We start from the raw sequence: 15,219 nt of genomic DNA, 5'->3' as shown, positions 1-15,219 counted from the left end.
TAGTTAACACCTACTTGTAGATGTCAATATAGCTTAGCCTAGAAGTTTTCCTAATAAAAGTTATCCGAACAAAATGTATAAGCCTTTAGATCCATTTGTGGATATAAAGCCAACATCTCAAGGTTAAAATTGTTATTTTAATATGAAAACATAAAGTATTATTTTATATTAAAATGACGACAACATTTGTGTTTACTAAGAACTAATGGGAGCAATACTGATATTCCTAATCGTGTATGAATGAGACATACATAATCATGAGAAATAAAATCCCAAATATGAAAGGTTACTTCACCTTGACTCGATAGATAAAGATAGATAAAGATTAAGGTTAAAGCATTATAACCCTTTTGCATATGTTGATAATATCTTGAAATAGATCAATAGACAAGATTCGTTTAGAGGAATGTTAGGATTGGCACAAGGCACCATTTTGAACCCGCCTATAAATGACCTAGCACAAAGGTTTGAGCTAGATGAAATGATTTATATTCTAGTTTCTTGGCGAAAAAATTCATCATTTATGACAAATTAAATTCATCATTTATGACAAATTATGTACAAGACAACGTATATGATTATGATGTGAACATATCATAATATACTAGTTGAATACATTGGTAAGTCACTAGATGAATATAAGAACATTCTAAGAGTACTTCAGAAGAACTAGGAGAATGTATGAGATAATTAGCTTAGAAGAACATCTTTATATAAAGAGATACATAAGATATATATATATATATATATATATATATATATATATATATATATATATGGGCTTAGGGAATATGTGGTTGTTATGTACATAAGCTTGTATATGGAACCCTCCAAACTCTTTAGTTTTGATCTATATATATCCAAAGGAACCATGATATTTCATTTACTATTCTTACTTAATCATGTGACTTACTAAACCGATCAAATTCATGTTTTTTTTGTTCGTTGTGTCTAAGAACTTAAACCATTAAAAGTCGAGAACATTTAATCAGCCCTACTAAATTTTAAATGAAAACTATTAGAATAAAAGATAAAATAGGAACATGCAATAACTCAATCAAGCTTTTCACAAATCATTTAATATAGTTTTTTCAATTCAAGGACAAAATCTTTGAGTTATATTTGTCAAAAAGTATTAATTTACTTTATTTCCCATATAAACTTCAATGATGCTTGCAATAAAAAAATTGTAATTGATCTTTTTCATTTCATAATTTAACTCAATTCAGTGGTATTGTATTAAAACAAAATTAAAAGAAAATGAAAATGTAATTGTTTTATTTTATTTTAAACTGTCATTTAAAAGGTTCTATACCTAAGCTTAGGTACATAACAACCACATATTCATTTCTCTCTCTCTCTCTCTCTCTCTCTCTCTATATATATATATATATATATATATATACACACACACACACCAAGGAGTTAAATTGGATTATGAATTCATTATGGAATGAAGAGCAAGTTTTGTTGGAATGAGGTCCAAGCAAAACAAAATTGCATATTCTACTATAAAATTAGAATACACCGCTACTTCAGAATCTATAAATCAAATATGATTCGAAGAATGCATTCATTGAAATATTAGGTTGAGTCCTTCCATTCACGGATAACCTAGAAATCTTTTACGACTTCAAGAGTATGCTTAATCAAGATAAGAGAGTCTATGTCACAATATAAAACCAGTCATATTCTCCAATATATTTAAATATGCTTAGAATAAATTAAATATGAAGATGATCGTACTCGCAAAATTCACACAAGTTAAATTTCGTGAAACCCATTAATAAAGTGTTTCCTTTAAGCTAAGCAAGAATGGTTACACTTGAGTTGTAGGATTTTGTTATTTTAGAAATTAGATTTGATTTAGATTTACTATTTGGATATTGGAACATTATTACAGGAACTATTTTATTATTATTTATATATAGGGATATAATCATCACATTAATACTAGTTGTGTTGTATATTAGCATGTTTAATCCACGAATAATCGTATTATTCTAAAAGTTATTATTCAATAAGATCATTAGGTTAATAGTTTTTGTGGTTAAATGATGTCGTGAATGATACTTGATAAAAGGTACTATCTTTGTATCCTTAACACCAGAGATACATAGTGGGGCTTAAGTGTAAGGAGTAATATGATTCGGTGTGGTGAAACACTGATATTTAACTGACGAGTTATAAAAGCCATTATCAGGTGTGGGGTGAATTATGCAAGAGGTTTATATAGTCAAGATGAGAATTGTTCCTATTATGTGTTGAGAGTTAGACATATAATGCACGTTTGCCAAAGTCATTATATCATGATATTTGCTAATGACATATGATCCAATAGGATCACACCTTATAGAAAGTTGCTATTAATTGATTATCTATTAAAGTAATTTGTACTATTAACAAATATCAACACTTGTGTTAAATTTTAAAAACATTATTTTATGAAAATAATATTTTACCAACATAATTGGAATTATTATTTATAGGAAATAATAATAATGAGAAAAAAAATTAGTAAATATCATATGGTATGAATACTAATGTTATGTACAACTTTTTGAACACATAGACGACATTATTTAGCTACAATGAAACTAGTAGTCAAGGGCTTAAGTTAAAGATACATCTTGTGCCCCTTTTTTATTCCTATGTCATGAGCTCCTATATAGAGTGGCTAATTAAGTGTTTGACTTGTTAAGTGCACATATACTTCCTTACAAGGCATTATTATCATATTAAATGAAAGTATAGTCCCTCAGGTATGTGTGTAGGCATACAAAGAAGGGACTAATGCAAAAAAATTGCTACTTTTTTTTATTACCTTTCTCTCTTCTTTTTACCTCCCAATTTTCATGAGCTAGAGAGCTCATGTTCTCTTATCGCTCTTCCAAATTTGTTGTTAAGATTAAAGTATTATAAGTTGCTTCTCCTTATGGCTCTTTTGTTATGAACTCTTAAAGCTTAAGAAAAACTTATATACATGTGAAGAATAGCATGCTTTGGTAGTTTACTGTTGCTTAGTGGCTACTTGTGCAGAGCTTCTCCTTTGGCGCTTCATGGCTCATTTCGTAAACTTCCATCTCCCATGAGAATCAATGTCTTCAAAGGTTGTAAAACTTTTAATTCCTATGGTTGATTTCATCTTTCCTTGATTACAAAATGATCTGTGGTGGGATAACTGTGTTTTAAGATTATTTACATTTTTTAAGCTGTTGTTGCCATTTTTAGCATTTTCAGGAAACTGATTTTGAATAAAACCCAACATAACATTTGTTAGCAAGACCTATATTAATCTATGAAGCAGTATGGGTACACGGTTTTAAAGATCAATCTTCATGCAATTCACCTTGTTCCCTTTAAAGAAATCCAACTAAAAATAACATATTTTAAAAAAAAAATTAAATTTTTCAAGGACACGATACCACTAGGCTCCAAAACACCATCGTTAGCAGACATATCCACCATAAGTCTTTGAAACCCTTCAATCTCTAAAAATGAGTTAAAGACCCTAAACGAGTGTAACATCCGATTCCTGGTACGTATTTAAATTCAAGAAAATGTTGCAATTTACTCTGGGACTCTGCGAGTTGGAGGCCCAACTCGTCGAGTAGACTTGACTTTTGATCGGGGTTTAAGTGGCCTACTCGACGATTCGGAAGACCGACTAGACGAGTAGGAGCTGTTTGGACAAAACCCTAATATTTAGGGTTTACACCCTATTTAAACAACTTAACTCGTCCCAAACCAGCCTCTATTGCCCCTCTCACTTCCAGAAAACCCTAACTCCAAACCCAAGCCCTTATTGTGGGTTCTTGAGCCTTTTTGGTGCCTTTTTTATGTGTTTGAAGTTTAAGGAAGAAGTGGAAGCTTGGGATTTATTGAAGAAGCAAGTGGATCCAAAGATTTTGCTCTATTTGTAGTTCATTCAATGTAAAAAGCTTGAACCTTGACTTATCATTTGATAGATCTCCTTTGAAACTTGGATCTTGCCATTTTTGGGACATTTCTAAGCCACCCTTCGGTTTGGTTCATATTGTGTAGTGTTAGCTTCAGATCTGGAACAATTAAGGGTTCCCATGGCATAAAGGTGCCAACTTTATGGCCATGGGAAGCCCATGCACCTTATAAACCCCATTTTATAGCCCTTTAAGCCAAAAACCCCATGCATAGACATCAAGTTCGTAGCTTTACGTATAAAAGGGACCCAAGGAGGTTAGATCTATGATTTAGTTGCATTAAGACCTAGTATAATCGACTGTATACTCTTGGACAAAGGACTCGACGGGTCACTTGGATGAGTCGGCGAGCCGAAACGCTTTTTCCCCCAAAAACATTTTCTGGGAATGGTTTTGGTTGAGTAGAAGGAACACTCAGCCTGCTAGGGGTTTCTCTTGGACCTGGAAATCAGAGAACTCGGCGAGTGTATGAATAGACTCAGCGAGTCCAAGGCAATCTCCCAACTTATGAAGACGGACTCAACAAGTTCAATGGGAAATCGGCGAGTCATAGACTGAACATCTTCTTATGGATGAAGATGAACTCGATAAGTTCAAGAACAAAAGCGGCAAGTCGGTTGAAGATTGTCCGATATGTTATTGATGGAGAAATCATTGAGATCTTGCTAGACTCGACGAGTTGGAACGGGGTTAACGTATTTTGTGGATATGGGGACTCGACGAGTTGGGTGGACAAATCGGCGACTCGAGTCTACCAGATGGTGAATTTGACCAAAAGTTGACTTTGACCATGGATTTTGACTTTGACATTGATTGGGATTGAGTGACCCTTGTAAGGATTACGAGTATGAGTTGATAACTTAGAAGAGTTGTCATGTAGGGTTTGAGGAGTCGAGGAAGTCGGTTTTCACGCTGAGGACAGTGCAGACACTACGCGACATTGAGGTGAGTTACCTTCCAATAGAAGTGGGTCTAAGGCACCAAGGCCGAACCACTAGTTGTTGATTACAGTTAAGATGATTGTATTCGTGATAATTGTCTAGTTTGCTACTACTTGATGTGTCCTATGTGCCAATATGATATGTTCTATGTTTTAGCGGGATTAGGAAGGGAATAGTCCCCCGATCGGTTGTTAGGAGTGAAGGGTAGGTCGGACACCCCAAATTTGAATGATAACATGTTGATGATATGTTATTATGTGATAGTAGTAGGGGGTGAAATAGTCCCCATGACCGGGTAAGTTAGACCAGAGGGTAGGCAGGCACCCCATAATAGCAGAATTGCCTGGAAGCATGTATGACTGTATGGTATGTGGTATGATGGGGGGGGGGGGGGAGGGGGTCACTAAGCTTTGTGCTTATTGTTTCAGTTTTGGTTTCAGGTACTTCTTCATCCAAGGGGAAGGAGCCGACGGTGTAGCAGCACATCACACACACATGACTTTTGCATTTACTTTTTTGGGATTGTACTCTGATTCTTATTACTATTGCTGACATGGTTTTGAGACAGGTTGTTACGATTTTATAAATTGATATGACATAGGCAATGTTTTTGGTAAACTATATTGTAAGTTACTTATTTAAAAATGAATTTTTTTGCCTTGAAAATTAGGATGTTACATCGAGGTTCAAATATAATCTACAATCGATTCCTTAAGTAAAATAGGTCTATGACCCAGTGTACTTTTCTCCAACACAACACCAGTAAGACTATGGAATTTGTCATACATACCATCAAAAACCAAAAATCTGTCCATATTAATCATCTTGGAATCCCACTTATCCATCCAAGTAAAAGAAAATCTATCCAACAGAACATCATTAAGCTCAACATCCAAGGTAAAATAATTAAATAAATCTGCAAGCCTCTCATTAAAAATTGATCCAAAATGCTTAGTCGGATCCGTAACTTCATTGGAATCACCCATCAACACCAATTTCACTTTCCATCTTTTAAGTAATACTAGTAATAAAAACCAAGGAAACCTTTTTCAACCATAGACTGAAGGCATAAATGGAAATAAACAAAATCGAAAATTCCAACAATAATTTTAATGTCATCTTACACATCTTTTATATTAGTGGTTTGTACCATTTTTATGCTTTTAAATTTGCATTAGTGTAAATAATGGTGAACTCATGTTTTTCAGCAGAATTATCGTACTTTTCATATTTTATGTCATTTTTAGGTATTTCAATTGGACCAATATTTTGGAAATCAGCTAGGATGAATTTTTGGAGCTTAATCGAGCAAAAACACTTGAGGAAGATAAAGTTTGGATCAATTTTGCTAAAACTATATAATTCATGTATGAATCATTCATTTACGGATTTACACGATTGTGCCTTACGTACCGATATTGGGTTTTCACTTCGAAACTTTTTTTGACCACTCTGGATGGAAACCATTTGAGCCTCTAGACTACAAAACATGACCAAGACAACAAAAACACTATGTTTCCTTTTCATAACTATAAAAAACTGAAAATTTGATTTTTAAAACCTCATATGCAAAACACGATCACAACGATTGCCTTTTTGAAAAAAAAAAAAAAAGCCATTGTGTTTTTCGCCAAAAGTCATAAAATGGGCATCTAACTTCAATAAAAGTTTATCTGGAATATTTTAAGAATTTTTCATATTGTTTGCGTTTTAGAAAAATATGGCCTTATAAGCCCTCGAATACTTTTCTAACAATATCTAGCTAAAAACTCTAGTTTTCAATTATGCCAAGACTCATACATTTTATAATGTTAATAAAAAATTTGGTTTTCATTTTATGATTATATATTGTGGTTTTAGTTTTATATTTCATAAAGGTTTGATTTTTAGTTCTTTTTGGACATATCACCTAATTAGGATTAAATCACTCTAGTCAAGTAGCTATTAATATCCGAAATTGTTTTTATGAACTAGTAATAAGTATCAAGTAGCAGACCGGTTCTGCATTGGGATTTGATTACATTATAAAATGAAAATAACATATTTTTATGCTTTGGAGCTTGTGAAAAGTAGTGAATAGTGTTGGGAATTTTAGACTACGCATAACACTGCTTTTATAATGTATTTAAGTGCTTGTTTAATTAACTAAGTAAAAAGTTAGGATTAACTAAAAAGTTGGTTTTAATTAATTAATTTTGTAAATGAAAATTTACTAGAGCTTATTAGTTGTCACACCCCGCTCGTCGGTGGAAACGGCGGGCTGTGTGACGTCATTGTGGATCACACATGTTGATTACATTGAACAATACAGAAAAGTATAACATAAATATCAATTCCACTACAAAATATAATATTACATATTGTATTAAGTTTTATAATACTGGAAAGTAATGTACAAGCAGTGCCATAACAGATAGGCAAAATAATAAAAGATAACAATAAGATGGTACACCTACAATTCCATGATTGTTCCCCAAAATATTATACAAGCCTGACTTTTAGTTCCTGAAAATACATGTTATTTTAAAATATCAAAATAAAGTTGGTGATTTCATAGGTTTTTAGTGTTTGATTTGAAAGTAGATTTCATAATAAAAGTATTTGTGTTATTATATAAGTATTTCCAACTTATATAAATATGTTTACTTTTTACCCAAAAGTATGAGTTTTACTGTATTAAGTACTTCTTCAACTTATATATCAATTTGCTTTTAGATTGTTATCGACGTTACATTGAGTTCTTATCATCGAGTTGCTGATGGGTTGTTGCCCCTTATAATGCTTCATTGGATGTCATATTGTTTAGATAGTTATCACTTGTGACTGGACCGTTGATGTTGTACCCAGCAAGTGAATGTGAGGGTGTCAACTAGTAAAGATCTATACATAACTCTCCCACTCACTTAAGATTTAACAATTATAGCCAGGGGTTTTGCTAAATAATACACTTAGGTGATGAATATGTCTAATGTAAACCATTTACAAAGTAGTTGAAAAAGATGTAGCCTTAAGTTTAAATGTTCAAGTTACCAGACCAAAATTTGTGTTTTATAATTATAATAATGTTTTATATTTATATCATATAATTATTTTGTAAAATTATACGAGCAGCGTAACAACATTGTATAAATATTATTTCGGTTTAGCTGTGCAGAGTAACGACATGGCCTAATCCACATTATGTGGACATACTAATGAAGATGTAAATCTAAAGTTCAAGATTTATAAACAATCTTTCCAACGATGCAATTTATCGTTATATAAATGTGACAATTTAGTGACAGTATTAACAATGACTAAATAAACAACAATTATCAATTTATCATTATAAAACATGACAAGTTTAGTTTATAATAAACAATGATTATCAATTCTAGTTTATGTAAAGTACATACCGTTTAAACATGTATTCTCCCATGAAAACAGTAAAAATGGTTTAAATGTAGTCGGGAAACTCACAATTGAAGTGTGATTTAAACAAATGAAAAACTCTTTGTCGTAGAAAGACTCATAGTGTGACAAAAAAAGGTGAGTGTTCATTGGATTTTTCTTTTTAGAAAAACGATCAGAGATTCGTCGGAAAACTGTCCCGATCGTCGAAAAACCTACTGATAATACTGCCAGCAGCGGCGACGTCGAACAAAAAGAGGGTTGTTGAAGCAGTATGGAGCTCACTGGAGTTGGGGAGGGTGGTCGCTAGTAAGGTGGTGAGGGGCTCAAGTTGGTGGATAATGATGGCTAGAGGTGGTGATGGGAGTCAGTGGTGAGTAATGATTTTAGGTTTCGGGCCGAGAAAAATGGAAAGGAAGAAATGAGCTTTTGGGAGTTTTTTAGAGAGATAGGTGCAAAAAATGAGGCTACTCAAAGGTACTATTTTTTGTCTAGTTTCTTGGCAAGATGGAAGCGTGTCGTGCGATCTGATACCTTATTTCTGAGACCGGATGCCGATATTTTCCGAAACATCCAAGATTAGAGGTTTGTAGTACTCGATAACCTGAGTTGTGAAACGTAAAAATATTCACCTAATGATTTCCAAAACTATGCGAATAAAACAATCAAGACTACAGTCTCGATGGGTTTCCGATTGTCGCGATTCAGTTGTTTTTCGCTAAAGTGTCACACATTTGTGAAACAGAAAAGTTTGCAATTGAATCAAATATTATACCACTTCCTGGCCCATAAAATGTTTCTATCTTATTCTAAGGAGTCCCGAACTCCACACGAGTGTAACATGACTTCTTTACCCATTACCTATTATACATATTTACAAAACCTTATACATTAACTAATTAAACATCCATCAATTAACGACATAATCCCCATTCCTTGCAAAATTATCTAAAAGAGGTTCTTCACAACTTGAAATATTGAACCCCAAGGCATCACCAACATCAATGGTAGCTTCTAACTTTTCAATGATAGAAACTAGTTTCTTTATGAGAATCATCCGAGAACACGACGCCCTAATTTTGAGTCCCAAGGGAAATGTTCAAATTGAAACTACCATACTTCACCACTAGGCATCCATGGACTAAAATATTAGCGTAACCACATCATTCGTCGAATGCCCATACAACATTGATATATCATCATGAACATGAACCTCCATAGAAATTCCACCTTTTGTGTCTTGACCATATACTCTAGCATCATGGTGGATAAAATGAGGTGGCTTAGCAAGATCTAGTGAGGAATTTAACCCGTCTATATCATTTTGCAACCCCTATGTATCATTTTTCTTACCAAATTCCTTGGAAATACTTGGAGCTAAACTAAAAGGATCATCTTAAATCATGTTCTAAGAAACTGATGGTTTGTTATTATAAAATACAAAATCATCTAGACCGCCCTTTTGTTCATCCTGCACATTATTATATGTTTGAAATGTAGTAGGAATTGAATTCACCGAAAAGTATCAAAACATTTCATTGTAAAGTTTTCATACTATTTCTTATTATTTCGATCGAAGTTATTTCAATGATTTTCGAGCATGTACATTTACGAACACGTTGTTTTGAATATTTTCAAGCTAATGCTATGAAGATTTACCAAATATAATAACAAAACTAATTTTCTTTCTTAAAGTAAATATTTTTATTGTCCGATTCTTTTTTCATGTGTGGTTGTTATAGTATTTCCGAAGTTGTGTTCATTTTTATAGTAATTCTTTTTTTACCACAGCTCTCCTACTTCTTTGTTGAACCAAGAGAAGGGTTTATCATGTCACATTTATACTTTATTTATTTTCTTCAATCAATTTAAATTAATAACGTTCCATGTAGATAGTCGTTTGTAAAATATGGTCATAACCGTTTGGCAGCCAATCACATTTGCCAAGTTATCACCTTCCAAAATCAGAAAATACGTAACGGAAAAATATTTCCCATAACAGCCCATAGAAGATGCTACCACCTGAACATAATCCATATCGAATACAAAATTCATATCGAATACAAAATCCCGAAACAAACTACGCTCAAGAATATCCTCCAAAGTTTTGTGTAAACCCTCAATGAATATAATAAAAAGAAAAGGTAATAAAGGATCACCTTGTCTCAACACTATGGGTATTTAGAATTCATCCATATAATCCCATCCCACCAATCATAAGCCTTCTCAAATTTGACTTTAAATATCATCAATTTCTTGTTTTTCGTATTATACCAAGTAACAATGAGCGGATCATCAAAGATTTGTTGGTCTATGATGAAGGTTGACTGCTCATACCCAACTACCTCCTAAACAACCTTAGCAAAAGAATTATCTAAGACATTTGTAATCGCTTTATATTGAAACCCAATTAGACTAATATGAATATAATCCATTAAAAATAAAAAATTACCCACGTTTAGGATTAATGTAATAACTGAAGTCTTACTCCCTTTAGGTATAGCCGACATATGGAAAAGCTCGTGCACAAAAGCTGACACACACTTCTCGAAAATGGTTAATAGGATACGCTCCATTGTATATGTTTTTCAAAGCTTATTTAATCTAAAATGGGACACATGATGTGTTTTATGTTTAAAATATGTTCTCTTATAAAGGATCACTATATTTGAGTAGACGAACCGTGATGTGTGGTTTTCGTATAATGGACAAGAAAATATAGTGTAAATCTTCCCCAACGATCTCCTAATTTCTTTACCGCCCTTTACTTAATTATATAGTTGTTCTACTCATGTTATGGTTGTTACATCACAACCACCACCATCTATTGTTACCATAACATCATCGTGACCATCATAGCCATCAACAATTGTTGCATGCACCAATAAACCATCAACACTCTTTAAGGTTTCCTCTATAATCATCCTTCAATTTGTTTAGGTAAATACATAATATCTTCATCATTTATTTGGTTTTTATTCAAAATAGTCCAATTGTAAAAGAAAAGTAGACCTAATTAATAATGAAAGTATTTTTGTTTGAATAAACTAAAACAATTTTATGCCTAATGTGCACAGAGTATACCTATCAAACTTTTAAATTAATCAACCAAACTAACTTAACTAATTTGTGCACCTATAGGCAGAGTACCTAATGTGCATAGGGAACGGAATTTAATTAATAAAATAAAAACTTTTAATTAAACTAAGAAAACAAACTTTGAATTGAGTTTTTTTAAGTGCTTTTGCAAGTTTAGTAACTTAATTCAAAAAACTATCTGTTATTAAAACTCAAAAAGTAAAGAAAATGATTTTTTTTCTTAAAAAAGACTAATTCTGCTTACTTCCGATTCCCCCCTTCCCCTATGGCTGATTTCTAGTTAATGGATTATACTAATTACCAATTCTTTAAATTAGTAGATACTATGATAAAATAACTAGATGTACCAATTTATGAATTACCATGCAATGATCAAGCACAAGTTAAACACAAAATTGATATAAGCATGAATCAGACTATAAATGATAAATTGATAAATTACAAGTCCTAGATCAAGACGAGCGATTCAAGCACAAATTAATGATTATTTATGTCGTCTAGCACAATTAAAGTTATTAACTTCTATTTACTTAACCCTAGGATTTGATTAATCACTAGCTCTAATTATTTAATGATCATAAACAATTAGATAACAAATTCACACAACTAGAATGATCATCTATTACATAGAACGTGATTAATAAGTAATATAAGCAAAATCTTCAACATGATAGGATTTTGATTATCAAACACAAGTAAAATCAACATAAAACAGCCATAAATTCAAAATCAACAAATATGGATCAGGTTTTCCTTCACCAAATAGAAGTATAGGGTGATTAACCAATAAGTAATACAAAAGCAAACATAAATTCGAAGTTAACTATAACAAACATGGTAATATCTAGCAAATCGAATAATTCAATGATGATCATCCTTCAATTATCTTCAAAGCTTAGTTGTAATGCTTAGCTTAATCCTCAAGCCAACCTCTAGAATACGACCTAATGTCTAGTTTATATAGATACCAAAAATATGGCTGCCACGACTTGGGGAATAGGTGCCACATTATGGTCAACATTTAAAACGAGTATACCCCAAATCACCGGAAGCTTGTATATCAACACAGGTCGCCACATCGTGGCCCTTAGATTTCCATGTCGTGGCATGAATTTTTTTTCATGAATTCTTCTCTTATTCCATGTTGTTGCTAGCTTTGACCACCAAGTTTCTAGCTTTCTTTAAGTTAGGTCTTCTTTTCTTTAAGAATGTCCTTTTTGGTTGCAAAATGTAATTTAACCGAATATGTACAAAATATATTTCTTTTAACCAAATTATAACTTGAATGTATTGAAATAATGCATATATATATATATATATATATATATATATATATATATATATATATATATATATATATATATATTAATGAGAATATCAAAATACCCCACACTAGCGTTTTGCTTTCCCTAAAGCAAAACTTATTTTATAATCATCATAATATCACATCAAAACCTTAGCTACCAACATAGCACAAGATAATCCATTTTGAACTCATCCATTACATCATGACTGCAATGCATGTATTTGTGTCTAATATCCTCAAGAACGTCTTGAACCCTAAATACTCACAATCCTCATAAACACTTCCTAGTTACTTTGAACAACATTCATTTTATACATCCCTCCGAATATATGCTCAAAAATCTTTCTTTACCACAAAGTAATTTTTGATTAAGCCCCCAAGCATACAAATGAAAAAATAACCTAGAAAAGAAAATTATAATAAATAATAACTTGGCAAGTTGTGTTATTCTTCAGTCTTCGATTTTTGGAATTCTTCAACTTTTCTTCATAATATTTCTTGATCTCCATAACTTTGTACACTCTTATCCACTCAAATTTTGCAACTTTTTTTTTTCTATTTTTCTTTTCTTATTAATTTACTTTTTTTCACTCAAAAAAATAAAATTCCTAAATCTAAAAACATATGCTTAAGCATGGGAAATTAACTTTAACTCTTATTGGTTAAAGGTGTTAGTCTAAGGTGCAATGACTACATAAGCTTTCGTGGATACATTTTTGGTACAGGATGCTAAATATATTATGTCTCTTAAACTAAAAAAAGGTTATGTTTTTGTCTCATGATTTCACTAGGATAGGGAACATACATTAGTTGTAATAAACATCGAAGCTCACATCAGATTGTCTCAAACAACACTAGAAACCTAGGTAACACAACAATATAACAATTTTTAACTAGATTGAAATTTAGACAATTATTTCAAGTCTTTATATACATTAGCTCTACCCCACACTTAGTTCATGCAATTTCCCCATTGCATGCTTAAACAATTAAGGAACATAAAAGTATAGAGATAAGTTAGAATATACTCCAATGGGATAGTAGTGGCGAGAGAGAATTCGAAAGTTTGTGGGAAAGCTTGAACATCTTGATAATATCTGGAAACTAGATCCTCAACGGCTCGTGGATGTGTCGAATACATGAAACCAAGAACCATGTCTTCGAAAATGTGGTACATCAAAACATCAAACTGTTTTTCTTCAAATGCTTCATCTACTTTAGCCTTGGGTGTACATAAAGTGAATATGAAGCTTTTGGTTTGGTAATCTTTACTTCTTCAACTTGAGGCATTTCCCAAGCTTTCAATTCCTCCTCCATCGACTTCTCTATCTCATCCATGTCATTGGGACCTTCTTCTATTCTTTTACCATCCAAATCATTCGCCCCAAACACCTCAAGCCCCCTTATCATAACTCACTTTTTGGTTCATTTCAAAAGGTATTTCTTCGTCTTCGACACAGATTATGAGCAAAGAATCATGGATGTCAACGAGGGATTTAGTGGTGCTCAATAACTATCTTCCAAAGATTATGTGTAGGAGCTCGTCTTCTTTAATGTCTAAAACCACAAAATCCACTGAAAAAATAAATTTCCCATCCTTCACCAACAAATTTTCAACAATCTTTTGTTGGAGAGTTATTGAGTGATCTGCCATTCGAAGTGTCATTCTTGTGTTTTGTAGATTTGTTAGAGCAAACTTTTTGTAAAACAAATATGGCATGAGATTGATGCTAGCCCCCGAATCGGCTAAAGCGTTTATTGAAGTAGCGTTGCCAAATTCACAAGGCAAAGTTAGTTGGCCCAAATCTCCCATATTTATTGGCAACCCATTAATGATTGTAGCAGAACAAAATTGATTAACCACAATGGTGGATGATTTTTCCAACTCCTTTCAGTTTGTAAATACATCCTTAGAATATTTAGGGACTTTAGCAATGGATTTGAGGAGTGGAGCATTGACGGAGAGGGATATCATTTGTTCCATGAATTTCTTCTATTTCGGCTCTTGACGATTCTTGATGGCTCAAGATGGATATGGAATAGGAGGCTCGTATGGTTTTAAAAATGAAGAATTATCATTCTCCAGTGGCCACAAGGTGGCCTCATGGTTCCTATGTCGTGGGCACTAGGAATATAGTTTTTCTGTTACTGCTTCAAGCTCCACTTCTTTTGGTTGTGGATCGGGCTTTTTGTTAACTATATTATCGGTCTCTCTAGGGTAATAATTAACCTCTTCCTCGGTGTATATAGCCATAACATGAGCTTGTGATTTTAGGTAGGGATTTTTAGGAGGTAACCTCTTGTTTATGAGTTTGATCAACTAACCCAATTGAGTTTTAATGCTTGATATTGTTGCTTATTGGTTTCTTATCATAGCATCAGTTGTGTCATTCCTCTTCTCATAAAAAACTAAAATAATTCAAGCATCGACTCAAACTTAGGCTTGTTTTCGATTGGTGGTTCTTTTTTATTAAAACCTCTGCCAGTTTGCCTATACTTCTCATCTTTTTGCTTCTTTTATTCG

The sequence above is a fragment of the Lactuca sativa genome, chromosome 2 (assembly GCF_002870075.4).
Source record: "Lactuca sativa cultivar Salinas chromosome 2, Lsat_Salinas_v11, whole genome shotgun sequence".
Lineage (NCBI taxonomy): Eukaryota > Viridiplantae > Streptophyta > Magnoliopsida > Asterales > Asteraceae > Lactuca > Lactuca sativa.
Note: the sequence above shows the minus strand (reverse complement) of the source record.